The sequence below is a fragment of the Alligator sinensis genome, unplaced genomic scaffold (genome assembly GCF_000455745.1).
Source record: "Alligator sinensis unplaced genomic scaffold, ASM45574v1 scaffold1303_1, whole genome shotgun sequence".
NCBI lineage: Eukaryota > Metazoa > Chordata > Crocodylia > Alligatoridae > Alligator > Alligator sinensis.
The window spans coordinates 589542-606943 of record NW_005842753.1 but is presented as its reverse complement, the minus strand read 5'-3'; the positions used below and the strand labels follow the sequence as shown (position 1 = coordinate 606943).

Here is a 17402-nt window from a genome sequence, read left to right as displayed (position 1 = left end):
CCCCGCCCCCCCCCTGGGCCGGGCCGGCCGCTTTTGCTGCGGGGCGTTTTCTCCCGCCTGCAGCAGCGTTGCCGTGAGACGGCCGCGTGCTGGGGAGCTCGCCGGGAAGCAGCCACGTCGTGGCACTTCGTTGCAAAAAGCATTTTTCATGAAAATCACTTGATTTTGTGATCTTCACCAAAAAAAAAAAGGAAAACCAGGCCCTAGTTGTAGCGCAGCGATTCCTCAGCTGGGGTTGGTGCGTCGGGGTGCCCGCGGGCCAGCCGTTGAGCGCTGCTAGGCATGCAGACAGGACTCGCGAGAGAAACCCACAGCGTGTGACAGGAACCCATCTGTCACCAGCACCCTGCCCTGGTCCGAGGTCTCTGCCCCCGGGAGCTGCTCTAGTATCTCTGTCCTCGGACGCAGTGAGAAGAAAGAGGTGGCGTTTCCTGGGGGGCCTTGGGCTCACGGCTGAGCACCGCTGTGATTGGTTCGGGGCAGGGGCTGGTGTGGGAGAAGCGGGAAGCAGCTAGAGGCTGCTCTGGGCTTTGCCTGCTGTGCTGTGCTGTGCTGTGCTGTGCTGTGCTGTGCTGTGCTGTGCTGGGATCAGCAGGCACCAGGGCTGGGAAGGCACCAGGGCAGATACCAGCCCAGAGCAGTAGTTAGCATTGTGGGGCCAGCTCTGGTGCATTAACCCCTTCCTGGCATGGGGGGGAAGTGGCCCAGGTGGACACTTTTGTTCCAAGTCTTCCCTGCTCAGGTGCATTTAAATTGGCATCTGTCACTGCCGTGCAGCACCCTGTTGCAGGCAGGACCTGCTTGGAAGCACCTGAACTGGCTGAAGAGTCTCGCAGGCTGCAATACAAGTCTGCACACTCCCACGTGCTCAGGGGAGATAGCTTTTGATGCAGATCAGCTGTAGTCCCTGTTCTTAAACTTACCTGTCATAGTTTTTGGCCCAGGTGGTTTTACTTTTCTGGTGGGGAGATCCCCTTCTTCTCTGCCTTGAACGACTTGGCCCAGGGTGGAGACCAGTCCCTTATACTGTGGCAGGCAAAAGTCTACTCAAGTTTCCCACTGGGAGGATCTCTACAATTGCTCTAGCTTGCTCCTATGGCCTTTTGGCTAGGGGCAAGCAAGACCAGGGGGCATCTGGACCCCAAGGCCCCTGGCTTGGGCCTTGCACCTAGAATGCCTGGATTTGGGAGTATCTGAAGCCACAGGCTGAAGAGTCTGTGAGTTTGGAGGCTGGGGCTGGATGTGGTGACCAGATAATGAGGATAGAGCCACAAATAAGGTTAGAAACCCAGAAGCAGAGATGTGGGGGGAAAGGATAGGGCCCAGCCAGCCCTCTCCTACATACGTAGAAAGGACGGGAAGTCTGTGTTGTTCGGTTTTGTTTGGCTCTGGATCCAAGGCTGTAGTGGCAGAGACTGAACTGTCCTGGGAAAGCAAGAGCTGGGCTGACCTGAGGCAGCAGCAGAAGCAGCTAGCTTGCATATGAGGGTGGATCAGGGATTTCGGCAGGGACAAGCAGGTGCACTGACTTTGTGGTGCTTTGTCCCATGCAACACAACTCCCATTTTTCTCCAGGTAAAACACAAGAAGCTTTACTGCTATGCCCGGGGCCTAGGGCTATCCACTTTCAGTTTCAGATCAAAGCAAAACTGAAGAGAACTTTATTGGCAAACGCACTCACTTGCTAGATGAAATATTAAGTTAAGAATCACAGCAGACCAGGCAAAGTAGTCCAAGGTTCTTGTTTGATTACTCCTGTGGTTGGCAGAGTTAGATGTGCTTCTCTCATTCAGATTTGCACAACAAGGGCTACCCTTCTTCACCATCTGGACACTGCCTCCAGCACAACCCTGTCAGTCATTTTCACACTTGAGTTAGTATTTCCCAGAGTTCATGTTACCCTCCCCGAGTTCAGTTCAGCTAGGACTAAACCCAGTCTGCAGGGGTGTGAAGCAGAAGAGAGACATGACCTGGCATGGCTAACAGATAGCAACAGTGCAGAAGCAAGGATAAGCTGATTACCTGATAACCTGAACTAAAACGGAGAGGGGGTCAGTAAACACCTCGGATGACCAGGGAGCAAGTAGATGATAATGAGGCATGATGTTACTTGACTCCCTTGCTGCTGCCTGGATAGAAATGTTGCTGCCTGTCAAACCCACGTGGGAGGCTGTTCTGAGCTGTCACTCCTCGGTTCTGGAGCTCCCAGCCCCTTGATGCCCACCATAGCCCAAGTTTGGACATCTTCCAGGTGTAGGATGAAACCATCCTATCTGAGTTAGCATGTAGTCACTGGAATATTGCCAAGGGAGTTTTGGCTGTGTATTTTATTTTAATCTTCTCCATGCTTCTGCAAGTGATCCTGTCTCTGACTGTAGACTGCCCTGTGCATTTGTTGGACTGGGGAGGGCAGCATATACATCTAATACAGAAATAAACAGAATAATTACAGGTACTGTTCTGTGAGGCTAGGGCCCTGCCACACATTAAATGTATTGCACAATTCACTGGTGAATGGTACAATACATTTAGACTGGCCACACATGCAAAGTAATTATTATTCCATAAAAATGGCAAAGCTATTGCTTGAACATGTGTAACAGCTGCTTTCTGTACAGTTTTAACCTGGCAGTATGGTAGGGCCTTACAGTGCTGCATCCCAGCAGGACCTTGAGGCGGTCGGCCAGCAGAGGGCATTGGAGACCAGTAGAGACTGGTGCAGTTCCTGGGAGTCCAGCGGAGATGATATGATTTGGGACTGCTGATCCCACTGCCCCAGGAGCTCAGGGCATGCAGCTCCCTGCTGCTCCCCACTGCACTTTGCTCTCATCCCCTTTGGTCACTCAATGAGCCCCAGACAAGGGAACCTCTCCTGGGCTCTTCTACAGTGCTGCTGCCTGGGAGCTGCTCCTGATACTGTAGCTCCTATTTTACAGCCCTGCAGCCTGTGTTCAACTCTATCTAGAAGCATTAACTCAGTAGTGGGAACATTAACTCTCTTGAGCATGAACTCAGATGTGAAACTAACTTTCAGTGAAGCATTGGAGGCACTGCTAAGATGCTCAAGTAGGCAAGCTTTTTTGTTTTATGAGCCTGCAAGAGATGTGCATTTATTTCCAGTGGATATAGGACCAAAGAAACAATAGAGGTCTATTAATTTTGGCCTAATCGTTGCATCTCTAAATACAGAGTACATGATGTAGCATATTAGTGCACCTCCCAGTAAAGTTATATTTGTTTTTGCTTCAATCTTAAACTGAATTATATATCCATAAGTCCACAGAAGCATTTGTCAGCCAGAGCTGTTGTCTCAGAGCCTGAAGCCAAGATGTAGCAAAAAGGCCCCCAAAATGCATCCCGTTCTTCCTTGCTCCCCCATTCTGCCCATCCAAGTGACCACTCATGATACTGGAGTTAATCCTGAGCAGATCTAAAGTGGCTCCAGGCACTAAGAACAAAGGGATCTGGGTCTCAGGTTGTGTTCTCATCCACCCTTCTTGTCAAGGGGAAGGAGCCATTTCTAAGCACCTGGAAAATAAAGCAGTGGCCAGGTACAGTCAGCCTTGGTTTGTCAAGAGCAAGTCATGTTCAACCAATCCCATCTCCTTCTGTGATAAGGCAGTGAGCTCTCTGGACAAGCAGGGAATAACAGATGTGCTGTATCAGTAGGTCAGCAAGGCTTTGCATACTGTCTCCTGGGTTATTCTTGTAAGGAAATCCCAATTAGGTGAGATGATCGTTAGCGGTCCAATAACTGGTTGGCTGCCATCCACAGCTCAGCATATCATTGAGAGGAGGCATTGGCTAAAGACAGATGATCAAAAAGCCCAAGGCTGAATTCATTCAGTTTTTATAAGTTAGTCTAAGCTGCAAAGGTTGAACCAATAAGCAAATGAAGAGCGAATTAACTTTTGATTCAGGAAATGCAGCCACATGCCTGCAGTGGCTCACACCAGAAGCTGGGGGGTGCTAGAGCATGTCTCTCCTGCAGTAGCCAGGGTGGGCTGTGTGTTCGCCTCCTCTTCCTGCTGCCCCCAAGTCTCTCGGATTTGCAGTCCATTTGTAACAGCAGGACTCTGCAGGGTTGCTCGTCATCTCTTCCTGCTTCCAGGTGCCTCTGGGAATTGTAGTTCACAGTTGCAGCCAGCACTAAGCAAGCAGACCAGGGCAGCTCCATACTCTGGTAAAGGGAAGTTTAACTCTTCTCTCCCTGGCCCCAGACCCTAGCAGGGGTTTGCCACAGGGAGGGTTGGGGGCATTTGGGGGCAGTGAGCCAGCCTTCACTGCTTCAGGTAGGAAGCAGAGGGCAGAGCCAGCCCTACTCTCTGGAGCAGACAGCAAAGACAAGCCTTGGGCTACAAAGCATGCTGGGGGACTCTGATTTAACTTGAATCAGGAAGGGTTTGGGGACAGAAGTTTTATAAACTGGTTCGAGCTAAATCAGTTAAGTCTGATACTACATTCAACCAGTTATCTTAACCAGCCACTTTGAAACTGGTTTATATGCACTGAACATCTGTTCTATTACAGCTTTTAACCAGTTTCTGATCACTTAAACTGGTTTGTGTGTAACTTCTGTCCCTAGCCATTGAGTAGGGTTCCCCAGAAATCTGTTTGCGGTTTCGGTACCATTCAATGCCTTTATTGATGACTAGAAGGATGGACTTGTGCACACATATAGTAAGCTTGCAGATGACACCAAGCTGAGTTGGGTAAGCATCGGAAGTTTGAAGCATCAGATCAGGGTTAAAATTAAGTTAATACCAGCACCAGACTGTGCTGTTACACCTTCCTTGTGAGGGCACTTTCCATCAGGCTAGGTAATATCTTCTCTGTACATTCCCATCAGTCTGCCTCGTCCCAAGACTTCTTTGTTAGACATGAGCTGAGTCGGGGACTCTTTTCATTCCATGCATGTGTAGCCCCAGCCCCTGAAGTCTTGGTCTGTTGCTGCGGTTCTCAGGCAGTCAGGTTGTGCAATGCAGTGTACATCATGTTAACCCTTGATGTCTCGTCTGCATTTCAGGTTATCACCGCCTAGATGTTCAGGTCATTGGAACTGATGAGGAAGAGGGGGACTATAACTACTTCATGATTGCCAGAGTGGATGACTTTGTATTCGCCACGTACCAGAGTGAAACCCAAGAGTTCAGGCCCACCCAGGACTGGGTGAAGCGGGCTCTGGGCGCTGGCTATGTGCGGGAGCAGACCCGGGAGTTCCGGGGATACGCGAAAGGCTCCAAAGCTAATGTAAAGAGCTGGATGAAGCTGTATAACCAGACAAGTGGTGAGTGCCCCAGGCTTGTTCTTGACAAACTTGTACATTGAAAGTGTCCACAGCTGCCATGAAGCACACCCCATTCATCAGCTCTTCCTGGCAATTGGTAGCAAACACAAGGGCAAGGAGGCTTGCGTGCTCACAGCTGCATCTCCCTGGGAGAGCAGAGAACCAAGCAATAAGGGCAGGTAGCATTGAAGTGAGATGGCCACATAAGTGCCTGAGTAAGTGCAAGCAAAGGGAACCTACCCATGGATAGATATCAGTATGATGGATCAATATCATGGATGTTTTTAATTTATTACTTAATCCCTTACTTATATAATATGCATAACAGGTGACAGGGGCCTCAGGTGCTGTGCCTCGGGAAGAGAACCCAAATGCACACTGGTTGGGGGGTAGCTGGCCAGGTCACAGTACAGCCCAGAAGTACCTGGGGTTGCAGTGGATCCTGTGGAGGTGGGTATAGACGAGACTTGAGGCCATTGGCTGGACTGTCTGTCCTGCTGGAAAGTAGCGTATGTAATACGAGGTTGCTGCGTGCTGACCAGATGCTTCCGTGCAGGGCTCCATGTTGAACAGGTCCATGTGGGCTGCTCTCTTAGCAGTGATGTTTTGGGGGACCAGAAGTTCCAGTATGCCTACGACGGGGAGGATTTCATCAGCTTCGACATCCAGCGGCAAATGTGGGTGGCAGCAGTTCCAGTGGCGTTTGCCCAGAAGTTGTGGTGGGAAAATAGCAAGACCTGGACCCAGTTTGTCCAGTGGTACCTGAAGGAGAAGTGTCTGGAAACTTTGAAGAGCTTGCTCCAAGAGGGAAGGGCAATCCTGGCCCAGAAGGGTGAGCAAAGGGTTCTGGTGACACAGGCACGGGGTTTCTAGTGCACATCAGGCCTTGTGCACACATGTCGTTGCTCTCTGAGGCTGTGCCAGACCCAGGCTTGTCACTAACTCCTTGTCTTTCTGCTTCCCCACAGTCTCCCCCGTGGTGTCAGTGTCCCGCAGAAATGGCCCGGATGGGTCTGTCAGCCTGTCCTGCCACGTGAGGGGCTTCTACCCACGTCCCATCCAAGTCTCGTGGGTGCAAGAGGGAGGGGAGATCCTTCCAGAGACCTTCACCAGTGGGATCCTTCCCACTACCAATGACACGTTCTACCTCTGGACGTCCCTGGAGCTTGCACCCACATCTGCCATGCGCCGCTACGCCTGCCAAGTGGAGCACAGCAGCCTACCAGAGACTTTGCTCACCTGGGGTGAGGGTTGCTTGGGGTTGTCCCAGTCCCTTGGAAAATAATGGAATAGGGGAGGGACTGTCTGCACTGTGTGACCTCAGACATCCCTGCTCATGGGCTGCATTCACTGCTCTTGCCCAGGCCCTGCCATGACCTAGAGAGAGAGTTCTCAGCCTGGAGGACGTCCTGTGGCAGGGAGTTCCACAGGCCAACAAGTTCACATTCAGGGTGAGGGCAGGGTCCAGGTGGTGGAGACTGAACAGCAGTGGTGCATAATCCTGTCCCTAGAAGGTGCATCTGTGGCATGTGCCTCCCCCAGTAACTTCTCCCCTTCTCTACCCTGCAGTCCCTGATCAGATGGACACCTCACCCCCTGGGGTCTCAGCTGCCTTCATTGTAGCCGGAGGTCTGATTCTGGTTGTTGCTATCCTGGGCGTTGTAATCTTCTGGAGGAAGAAGTCAGGAGGTAAGAGGGTCTTTGTGACAGCAAGGAAAGAGGTGGCAGAAGAGGGTGGAACAGTCCCTCCCCAGCATGGCACAGTGTGTGTCTGGGGCAGAGCTGGGGCACTATTGTTGTACCCACTCCATCAGCAATGAGAGCCCAGGGAGCCCTCCAGCAGCCACAGCACAGCTCCCTGCTGGTCTGCACATTTACCTATTGTGTGTGTGTGCCAGGACCAGAAGAGGAGATGAGTCACAGCAGTGGTGTTCCTAGAAGGGCTCTGTTGAGGGACCAGGAAGCACCCTTGCATGGAGCCTTTTTAGGAAAATGTTGTCCCACAGCTTTTTTGTCATGCATGCCATGCACCTGTTACCAGCCACTTGTTGGGGACGGGCAGCTCTCCTGGGTGGCAGCTGGGGAGGAGGGCCCTTAGGGCTGACCCTAACTGTAGGGGTAGAGGTAACACAAATTCCTTTCCCTGGTGGCTCAGGTAAGAGCTGCTGGAAAAGGTGGCTGGGTCAGGGGCCAGCCTGGCCCTGCCTGCTACTGCAGAGGGCTATCCTGGAGAGAGCGGTTGAGGTGAATCGGGGCCACCGCCCCAGGCCCTGCGCTTTGGGGGCCCTGTGGACAGTCCCATACAGGCCCTGCCACTGTTTGCCGCTGCCTCCTCCCCACCCCCTCCCAGCTCCACCAGCTCTGGCCATTCGCCACCCCCTTTCCCCAGGCCCTGCACAGCCCTAGGGATGGCTCTGCCTGCAGACAGTCTGAACCACGGCTCTGAGGGGTGGGAGTTCCTTGCAACAAGGCTGCCTGAGGAGGGAGCCTCTGCAGGGAGCCTGAGTTGATTGCTCTGGGGCAGGTCCCATGAGCCTCATGCTCTGCAGCCTTGGCCCTGTGCCACTGGTTGTGACACCGGTGGCTCTTGTTAGGACACTGCCTATGGGTGAACCGGGGGTATTGTCTGCCCTTGGGCTCATCGAGTAGGATTAGCCCCTGTCGCCAATTCCTCTGCAGTGACGAACCTTTCTCTCCACTTGGCTTCCAGGCATCACCAAACCCAGCTATGCTCCAGCAAGCAGTGAGTACATCCTGGGCCCACCTCCCAGGGCCTCTGTGGTAGAGGGTGTGGGAGCCCTTTGTCTTGCTGGGACCCTTTAGGCCATCACCACCTCTAAATCATGTTTCCTCTCTTGGCAGCTGAGATGATTCCCGAAAGCAGCCTTGTCATCAGGAACAGCAACTGAAAACCAAAATTGTGAAGAAATAAATGAACTGTCATAGCCCAAGTTCTCAACGTTGGGCTAAAGAGAAATGTAGAACGTGTGCCGACTCTCCTGAAGCCTATTTCCATAGCCTTGAACAAAGTGCAGGGATACTGCTATTTTATTGCTGATGCTGTTGAAATTTGAAGGAACTGAGTGAGACTGTGAAAAGAGAAAATCGCAACGACAGAGTTAAATTGCAGTTATTTAAAAAACAAATGGATCAAGCACCATCTCCAGTTCATTTTCTTGCCAATATTTTCAGTACTCGGTACCAGGGTCAATCCTTAACTGCGGAAGAAGAGTTGGCTATGACATGGGCACCCAGCAGTCATCCCTCCATAACACCAGCTGCAATAAATTTCAGGGGTAAGGGTGAACCATTCAAGAAATACATATTTGCTGATGAGGTTTTAAAGAGAGTCACACCAGTGAACTGGTGGAAGTCACTTCAGCACCTGGCTCCATCAGAGACTACTGAAGTGATAATCCAGCTTTTAACTGGAAGACTGAGTTGCTGCATAACCCAGTATTTTACGTTTTGCGTGTTGATCTGGCTGAAATAATTTATTACATTTTTGTTGAAAACACGTTTCACATAACTAAAATAGTTAAAAATTCAAAAACATATATGCTTACTTTGTTAAAATAATTATACGTTTGTTGTTGAAGAAAAATGTCCAAAATACACAAGCTTGTTGTCTTAGTTAAAACAATTTAAATGTCATAATTCAGTTTTCTGATGTAGCTACAAAATGAATTTGAAAAAAAGATCAGAATCACTGCTTTAAAAAGTATAGGGTGTGCCTTCTAAAAATTAAATCTAGATCTATAGGTTGAGAATAATACGTATTAATGTTATATCAAACAACAAGAACACTTTTTAGAAAGCAGTGATTAAATTGAGGCTTCCTGACCAGTGATTTAAATCATGATTTTAATCATGTGTTAAATTGATTTCATTTACATCAAATCCACCCTGCCAGTTTCCTTCTCTCCTCTGCTTCCTCTGGCCAGTAGAGCTGAGAATCTGTCTTGTGCTGCTGCAGGGAGTTGGACAGGCACAGGCACAACTTATTTTTATGCTCTGGGTATCATCATCAATAAAAGGTTGGGTTATAGACCTGCCTCTGATCTCTGTATCTGATGTGGGTGGTAGGAATGCCTTCCCTATCACAGGGAAATGGAGGAGCCATGGGAAATGGGGACTGCATCGTGACTGGGTGAACCACAAGAGGAATAAGTAGAGGAGGTGTAACTGTCCCTGAGTTTTGTGTCTCAGCTTGCAAAAGAGCCCTGATCACAGACAGGCCGCAGTCTTGTCTCAAAAGACCGAACAGTGCCGGGTTCCTGGTAAGAGTCCCCTGCTCCAGGCAGGACTGTCCCTGACTAAACCATCCAACCCCGTGTCTTTCCAACCTGTCCTCAAAAACTTCCAGGGATGGAGACTCCCCTGCGTCTCTGGGGAGCCTGTTCTGATGCTTGACCCACCTTCAGAATCACAGTTTCTCATCTCCAGTCTCCGTTTCCCCTGCTGCAGCTGCAGGCCATTGCTCCCAGTCTTGTCCCCTGATGCCCCAGAGAAAAGCCCATCTCCATCCTCTGTCATTGCCCTTAAGGGATATGAAGGCTGTGATCTCATCCCCACCCAGTCTTCTCCAGACTCGGTTACCCCAGTTCTTTCCCTAGCATCAGTCTTGCTTCCCAGGCCCCTGATCATGGTTGTTGCTCTGCACCTGACTCTTTCCACTCTATCCAGTCTTTCTAGAAGTGCGGGGCCCAACACTGCACATGTGACTCCAGGGGAGGCCTTCCCAGTGCTGAATGGAGTGGAAGAAACATGGCCCTGGATTTGCAAGTGATGCTTTGGTTCATACAGCCCAGGAGGCTGCTGGCACATCAACAACCCACCAAAGTGAGAGAGTTTGGGGGGGGGTCTCGCTCCTGGAATAAGCTTTTCTTGCTTATTCCTCTTCTGAATAGGGCCAGAGCATCTCCTGAGGGTGAGGGGGAGCCTGGGAGGGAGGTTGTGCTTGAGCTGGGTGGCCATGAGAGAGCCTGGTGCATGGAGTGAGCACCTAGCCCATGAGATGCCTCAATGCTGAGTCCTTCGATGCTGGGAAGGCTCAGAGCTGTGGCAGTTGAAGGGCCTTTGGCAGCTGGGGCCCAGGTCTCCTGACAGCTGATATCCTGCAAGCAGCAAAAGTGGAACCAGTCTTCGGAGATGGGAAGCATTCACGACTGAGAGCTGGGGTTCGCTGAAGTGTGCAGTGTTGGGTGAGAGTGCATGTGTGTGTGAGAGAGAGGGGGAGAGAGAGATCTGAGTGTCCGTTCCCATAGGTGGATCTCAAGGAGAAGGTGCCTCAATCCATCGCAGACAGCTTGAGAGAGGGTATGAGAGTTGAAAGGCCGATAGCTCATCCTGGGTGTAATTACAGCACTGTTGATTGTGGTTATTATTGTGTTGTTGGGATGGTTGCTTTGTTTGATGTCCCTTTGAATCAATACTCCTTTCTCCCATTAGTGTGTGCAAGTGGGTTTTGTTTAGGGATTCAGCCAACTACTCGGGTCCTCTATACACACCTGCCCCAGTTCTAAGTGTAATTGTTGACTGGTTTCTCCAACAACAGATTAGCCATCCAGGTAGAAGCCAGCTTGCATAATTTGAGTATCCATTCAACACAAAGGGCAACCCAACTGATCAGGGGCCTGGAGCAGCTGCCAGGCCAGGAGAGACTATAAAAAAAGCTGGGACTCTTCCCTTTAGAGAGGAGAAGGCTGAGCGGGGAGAGGACAGATGTCTGTCACATCATAGAGGGTGAGGACCAAGTGAGCATGGAGCTGTAGTTCCCCAAGCCCCAGAAGACTAGAACCAGGGGGCACCCACTGCAATGAGTTGACAACAGGTTTTAAATGAACCAGAGAAAGGACTTTGTCATGCAACGTGTCTCTAGCATGTGGGATTCATGGCCACAGTTGGGGGTGGAGGCAGATAGCAGAGCAGGGGTCAACTGGATGAATTCATGCATGATGCATCTAATGACAGTTGAACAGGAAAACTGGAGATGTTTCCTCGGGCATCTCTGCTCCTCTAATGGTGGGTACTGGGGAGGGAGCTGCATCTGCTGATCAGGGATTGTGCCCGTGCAACGCACCGTGTGTTGGCTCCTGAGTGGAGGAATACTGCGTATATGCAAGGTGTAATAGCGGAAGACTTTGGATCTGGGTGTCTCTGCATCTGCCCCTGGCTGGCTATTCCCAGGCGTGGCTTGTGCACGTGCTGCCCTATGCAGTGCCTGATCTACATCCCTGCCCTTGCACTCAGACCCACCATGGGGTCAGAAGGGCCTTGTCCAACAGGCCAAGGGAGACCTGGGGCAGTGAGGGCAGTGCATAGTTTTGGGGGGAGACTGGGAGGGAAGGAGGGGTGCATCTGGGGGTTCCTGTGCCCCCCAAAACACCCAGGTCTGTCCCAGAAGGGCTCAGAGCCAGTTGTGCCAGTGGTGAAATAATGCATTGTGGGATAGCAGTAGGAGGACTCTGGTTTTCACATGGGCAGTGGGAGGCTGGAACAAGCTTTGGATGGGCTGGAGGGTGCCTGCAAGGTGCTGTGAGGGGTCGGGGCAGGGGGGCAGTGTTCAGGATGCCTTGGATACACAGGGGCTGCGGGGCCAGGACACAATGGTCCATTCCAGTGCCCCAGAGACCCCCACGATGGCTGTGTGTAGCATGGGCCTGCCTGGGCCCCACATCATCGGGGCTGTGCCTTGGAGTTGTGTGGACACGGGGCAGCGCCTGAGCCAGAGAATGGAGACATTGCAGCAGGTGAAGCACAGTGGTGGGGGGCACGTGTGCGTGCATCTGTGCATGTGTGTGTATCTGTGTGCCCATATCTGTGTATACATAAGTGTTTGCATGTATATGTGTTCATGTGTGTATGCATGCATGTGTGAATCTACATGTGTGCATATGTATATGTGCATGTCTGTGTGTGTATGTCTGTGTGCAATCATAAGTCTGTGCATGTGTGGCAATAGCTCTAAGTGCGTGGACAAGGATACATGCAGAGAACAATGAAGATTCATCCTAAAGCCAGAGAGAAAAGTCTGGCTCCTGCATGAAGCCAGCTGGTGCAGCGAGGGCACCTTTCCCACTAGGCCCCTCTCAGCTGGGCCAGGGGCCTGACCTCAGAATACCCCATGCCTCAGTTTCCCCCCCCTGCAACCATACCCCCTCACCCCATCACTGACAGGATGGCAGGTGCCCACTGTCTCCTGCTCCGATATGTGCACAGCTCTCCTGACAGCGCAGGCTCCTACCCACCTGGCTGCCACCCCTCGGGGCCTGGCCTAGCCAAGCCCCCTCTGCCTAAGGGTCCCTACAGCCCCATTCCCCCACCACATCTGCTGGGATCCAACAGCCCAGGGCTCAGCAGTGCCCCTGCCCATGTGCAAAGGGGCCAGGGACAGCAGGTGCGGTGGGGAGGGTTGGGAGGGGCAGTTCCTTAGGGTTTCTGGGAGCAGGGAGGAGCTGTGGACTCCGAGCCATGGCCTGGTGCCCATATAAAAGTGTGATTTCTTGGAAATCAGCTCGGATCCTGCCAGCACCTGCGGTTGCAGCTGGCAGAGGGCACCCATACTTCAGGAATAGGGGCTGGGAGCCTGGGGGCAGGGACCATGAACGGGGATGGGAAGGGAAGGGGTGTGCTGGGTGTCCCAGGGCTAGGAGCTGCTAGTGGCCGGGGCTGTGGGAGCCAGGAAAGCTGGTCCAGCACTGACTCTGGGATGCAGGGAGGCAGGATGAGATGGATGCAGGCCATCTCCAAACTGTGCTGCCAGATGCTGTGGATGGGAGCTGACCTTTCTTGTGAAGACAGGTGAGAGAGGCATTGAGCACTGCAGCTTTTTCTGCATCATCTGTCCCTAGGTTGCCTCCCCTATTCAGTAAGGGACGCACATTTTACCTAATCTTGTTGCTGACACAATGCTCTAGGCGATGGTGTCCAGATGGGGGATCATGTTTGTCACTCTGCTGGACTCTTTCCAATCTGTCCACATCCTTCTTGAAATATGAAGACCAACACTGGGCCCAGGGCTCCAGGGGACACCTCCCCGGTGCTGAACAGAGGAAGTATCACCGCCCTTGATATCCCTTGAAGTCATGTTTCCCAGGTTCCTAATCCTTTAGACACAATGGTAAAAATGTCCCACATCCCCTAATTAGGAAGAGATTAATGTACAGATGTTACATACAATACAAACCTTCCCTACTGTGACACAAGGAGATGAGATGTGTGGAGAAGGGGGAATGTCCCCTGTTATAGTATCCCCCAACCTATTCATCTCCAGAGCTTGGTACCCAGCTGCAGCTGGTCAGCAAACAGCAGCCGCTAATAGTCAACCGGAGCTGGGAGCCTGGGGCCAGCTGGACGTGGTGACAAGCTGATGAGAGTGGAGCCACAAGGAAGGTGAAAACCCCAGGAGCACAGAGCTGTGGGGGGAGAGGACAGAGCCCAGCCAGCCCTCTCCTCCTATGTGCACAGAAAGGAAGGGAGGTCTGTGTTGTTTGGTTGTGGACCCAAGGCTGTGGTGGCAAAGACAAAACTGTTCTGGGAAACTAGGAGCCGGGCTGACAACAGGCAGCAGGGAAATTAGTTTGCTTACCTGGGAGGGTGGATCAGGGATTTTGGGAGCAAGGTGAGGGGTGGTATAGATTACGTGGTGCCTCATCCTATATAGCACAACTCCCATTTTTCTCTAGGTAAAAAGAAACGACAAGTGTCACTACTATGCCAGGGGCCTAGGGCTGTCTCTCCAGTTTCCGATCAAAGAAAAAAAAGAAAGAGAACTTTATTGACAGGTATGCTCATTTGCTGGATGGAATATTAAGTTAAAAACCACAACAGACCAGGAAAATAATGCAAGGATATTGTTTGATTGCTCCTGTGGTCGGGAGAGTTAAATGGGCATCTCTCATTCAGATTTGCACAGCAAGAGGTACCCTTCTTCAGCATCTGGATGCTGCCTCCAGTGTGTCTCTGTCAATCACTTCCACACTTGAGTTAATATTCCCCAGAGGTCACATTACCTTCCCTGAGTTCAGTTTTTTAGCTAGGACTCAACCCAGTCTGCAGGGCTGTGAAGCAGAGGAGAGACATGGCCCAGCATGGCTAACAGATAGCAACAGTGCAGAAGCTGATCAAGGGAACACCAAGTCATCGGTTAAAAAGGTGAGTGGGGTTATTAGCACCTGAGATGAGCAGGAGGCAGGGTTTTGTTTTGCTTATTTAATGAAAATGTTCTGTATTCCTAGCCAAATTAGCCAAATCAATTCCAAATCTGAGGCAGTCCAGAACCATAAGTGGGCCTACTACTGGCAAACATCCTCCACCTCCGCCTGGGGCTTCCGATGTTTCCAAATCCTTTGGCAGGCATCCTATTTGCAGGCCCAAGCCCAGAGACTTGGGGTCTGCATGCCCTCAAGGTTCGCTTGCCCGTATCCATAAGGCCGCAAGAGCAAGCTAGGGAGGAGCCTCCCATTTCCATAAAGTGGGTATAAAGCCAAGATCTTCTTGCTCGAGCACCAAGTGGGAGGTTCACTGCACATTACCTCTGCAGGTACGACCCCATGCCAGGAGAGTAGTTTTCCCTGGGTGCGACTAGGAAAATCGCTGTGGTGGTCACGGCATTTCCCTGCCAGGGGAGCGGCGGGGGGGGCAGTAGTGCCAAGTGTTAACCTGATTAGGGAACACCAAGGCCATTAAAAAGGAGAAGGGTCATTAGCACTTGAGACAAGCAGGGAGCAGGGTTTGTTTAAATAAAAATATAAGCAGGTAGATGATAATGAGCCATGAAGTGAATTGACTCTCTCACTGCTGCCTGGATAGAAACATTGCTGCCCCTCTGCTGGCTTTAAAGTTTCAGAGGAGCAGGAACGAAAGGGAGGTGCAAACGCACCACCGTGCACTCGTCTCCACCCCCCCCCCACTGTACAACTGCTCTTGGCCCTTGGGGTTTAGCTGAATTACTGGCAGTGGCATTCACATGCCAGCAGCTTGTGTGTTTCTGTGTTTCTTGATGATAATAGTCGTGTAACTGTGGTGCTAACACGTGATTCCTCTCTGCCTCCTGATTGGAGACTTCACCTCCAAAATCAGGGTCAACAGTAGAAACCCAACACAGCTTGCTCTTCTTTGGGGATCCTCCACCTGGGCACCCCTTCCTCCCCATATAGGCCCTGAACTGTACCTGAGGGAGCCTGTAAGGTGGTACTGCTGTCTGCCTGCACCTGGGGCTTCAGCCCCTGAACCCAGTTGCAGGCAGTCAGCAACTCCTAGGATGCCAGGCAGGGATGCTGGGAGCCAGCAGCAAGTCTGGATGAGGGTGGAGCTGTGCAAAAGGGGGCGAGGGGGAAGGCTGTGGTGCTGAGAAACACAGAGCCTGGGTCGCCCTCTTAGGGTCTGAAGAAAGACCATGGGTCTTGGTGGATCCGTCTGCACCACTTACTTTATTGTTGGTTTTGTTTTTGTAGGGACAAGTCTGCCTGTGGAAGTAAACTGGGTGGAAAACCAGGAATATGGAGTTGACCGGCCTTGAGAAGGAAGCCGGCTGAGAGACCCTCTTGGAGACCCCCTCACACCCCATCCCCATCCCTCCGGTCAGCCAAGAGCAGCCTCCCCCACAAGCACCATCAGTGCACTGAGTTTGCAGGGCAAACCCATGCTGGAGCTCGTTCTTGGCTGTCACTCCTCAGATCTGGAGCTCCCTCCCCAGGACGTCCATTATAGCCCAAGCTTGTTTTTGTTGTGTATTTTATGTGAATCATCTGCCTGCTGCTACAAGTGCTTCTGTCTCCAAATGCAGGTGCCCTGAGCCTTTGTTTGGGCTGGGAAGGGTGGCACATACATCTAATATTAAAATAAACAGAATAAATGCAGGTACTACTCTTCTGTGGGTCTATGGCCCTGCCACACAATGCCTGTATTACACTGTTTACTGGTGAATGGCACCATAAACATAGACTGGCCACAGCAGAGTAATTATTATGCTCTAAAAATGGGTCTCCAGCTACAAAAAGAGCCCACCTACTGCAAAGTTACTGCTTGAACATGTGAAGCAGCTGCTTCCTGTATAGCTTTAATCTGGCAGTATGGTAGGGCCTTACAGAGCATCCCAGCAGGACCTTGAGATGGTCGGCCAGCATTGGAGACCAGTAGAGACTGGTGCAGTTCCCAGGAGTCCAGCGGAGATGATATGATTTGGGACTGCTCATCTCACTGGCCCAGTAGCTCATGACACAGCTCCCTGCTGCTCTCCCCTGACCTTTGCTCTCATCCCCCTGTCGTCATCAATGAGCCCCAGAGAAGGGAACCTCCCAGGCTTCACCTGGTGGCCAGAGAGCGAAGCTTTTCTTTCTCCTGCTGTCTGTGAGCTGCTCCTGATACCATATAGCTCCTATTTCATTGCCCTGCAGACTGTCTTTAACTCTCTCTCGCAGCATTAATTCAGGAGTGGAAATGTTAATTCAGGTGAGCATTAACTCAGATGTGAAAATAACTTTCAGTGAAGCATTGGAGGCACTGTCAGGGTTCTCAAGGAGGCAAGATTTTTGGTTAATGACCAGCAAGAGATGTGCATTACTTCCAGTGGCTACAGGACCAAAGAAGCACCCCAAGTTGATCAGTTTTTTGTCAAGTTGTTGTGTTTTTAATACAGTGTACAATATAGCATGTTAGTGCATCTCCCAATTAAATTAGATTTGCTTTTGCTTCAACCTTAAACTGAATAATATATCTCTTGGTCCATGGAGGCATCCATCAGCCAGGGCTGTCATCTCAGAGCCTGAAGCCAAGATAATGTCCCCAAAATGCATCCACTGCTCCCCCATTCTGCCTATCCATGTGGCCACTCATGATACTAGAGCACAGATCTGAAGTGGCTCCAGGGGTCCAGTCATGAAGGATGAAGGGGCCTGGGTCTTAGGTTGTATCCTCATCCACCCTCCTGGTCAAGAGGAAAGACCCTGGAGAGCATCATCAAGGAATCCACTTCTCAGCACCAGGAAGATAAAGTGGTGACCAGGAGCAGCCAATGTGGGTTTGTCAAGAGCAAGCTGTGCTCATCCAGTCCCATGTCCTTCTGTGACAAACCGGTGAGTGATGAGGACAAGCAGGGAATAATAGGTAGGTC

General features: G+C 51.3%; 1 protein-coding gene and 1 long non-coding RNA gene across 2 annotated transcripts in view; one reads left to right on the top strand and one right to left on the bottom strand.

Moving 5' to 3' along the window:
* Nucleotides 1–17402, bottom strand: part of LOC102381926 (H-2 class II histocompatibility antigen, E-S beta chain) — a 603463-nt gene that overhangs the window by 142406 nt on the left and 443655 nt on the right. The gene's annotated exons all lie outside the window — the stretch shown is intronic.
* LOC106722824 lies at nucleotides 13698–16592 on the top strand. The gene is made up of 3 exons (XR_001358843.1): nucleotides 13698–13768; nucleotides 13975–14443; nucleotides 15745–16592. It is a non-coding gene; the product is annotated as an uncharacterized LOC106722824 (long non-coding RNA).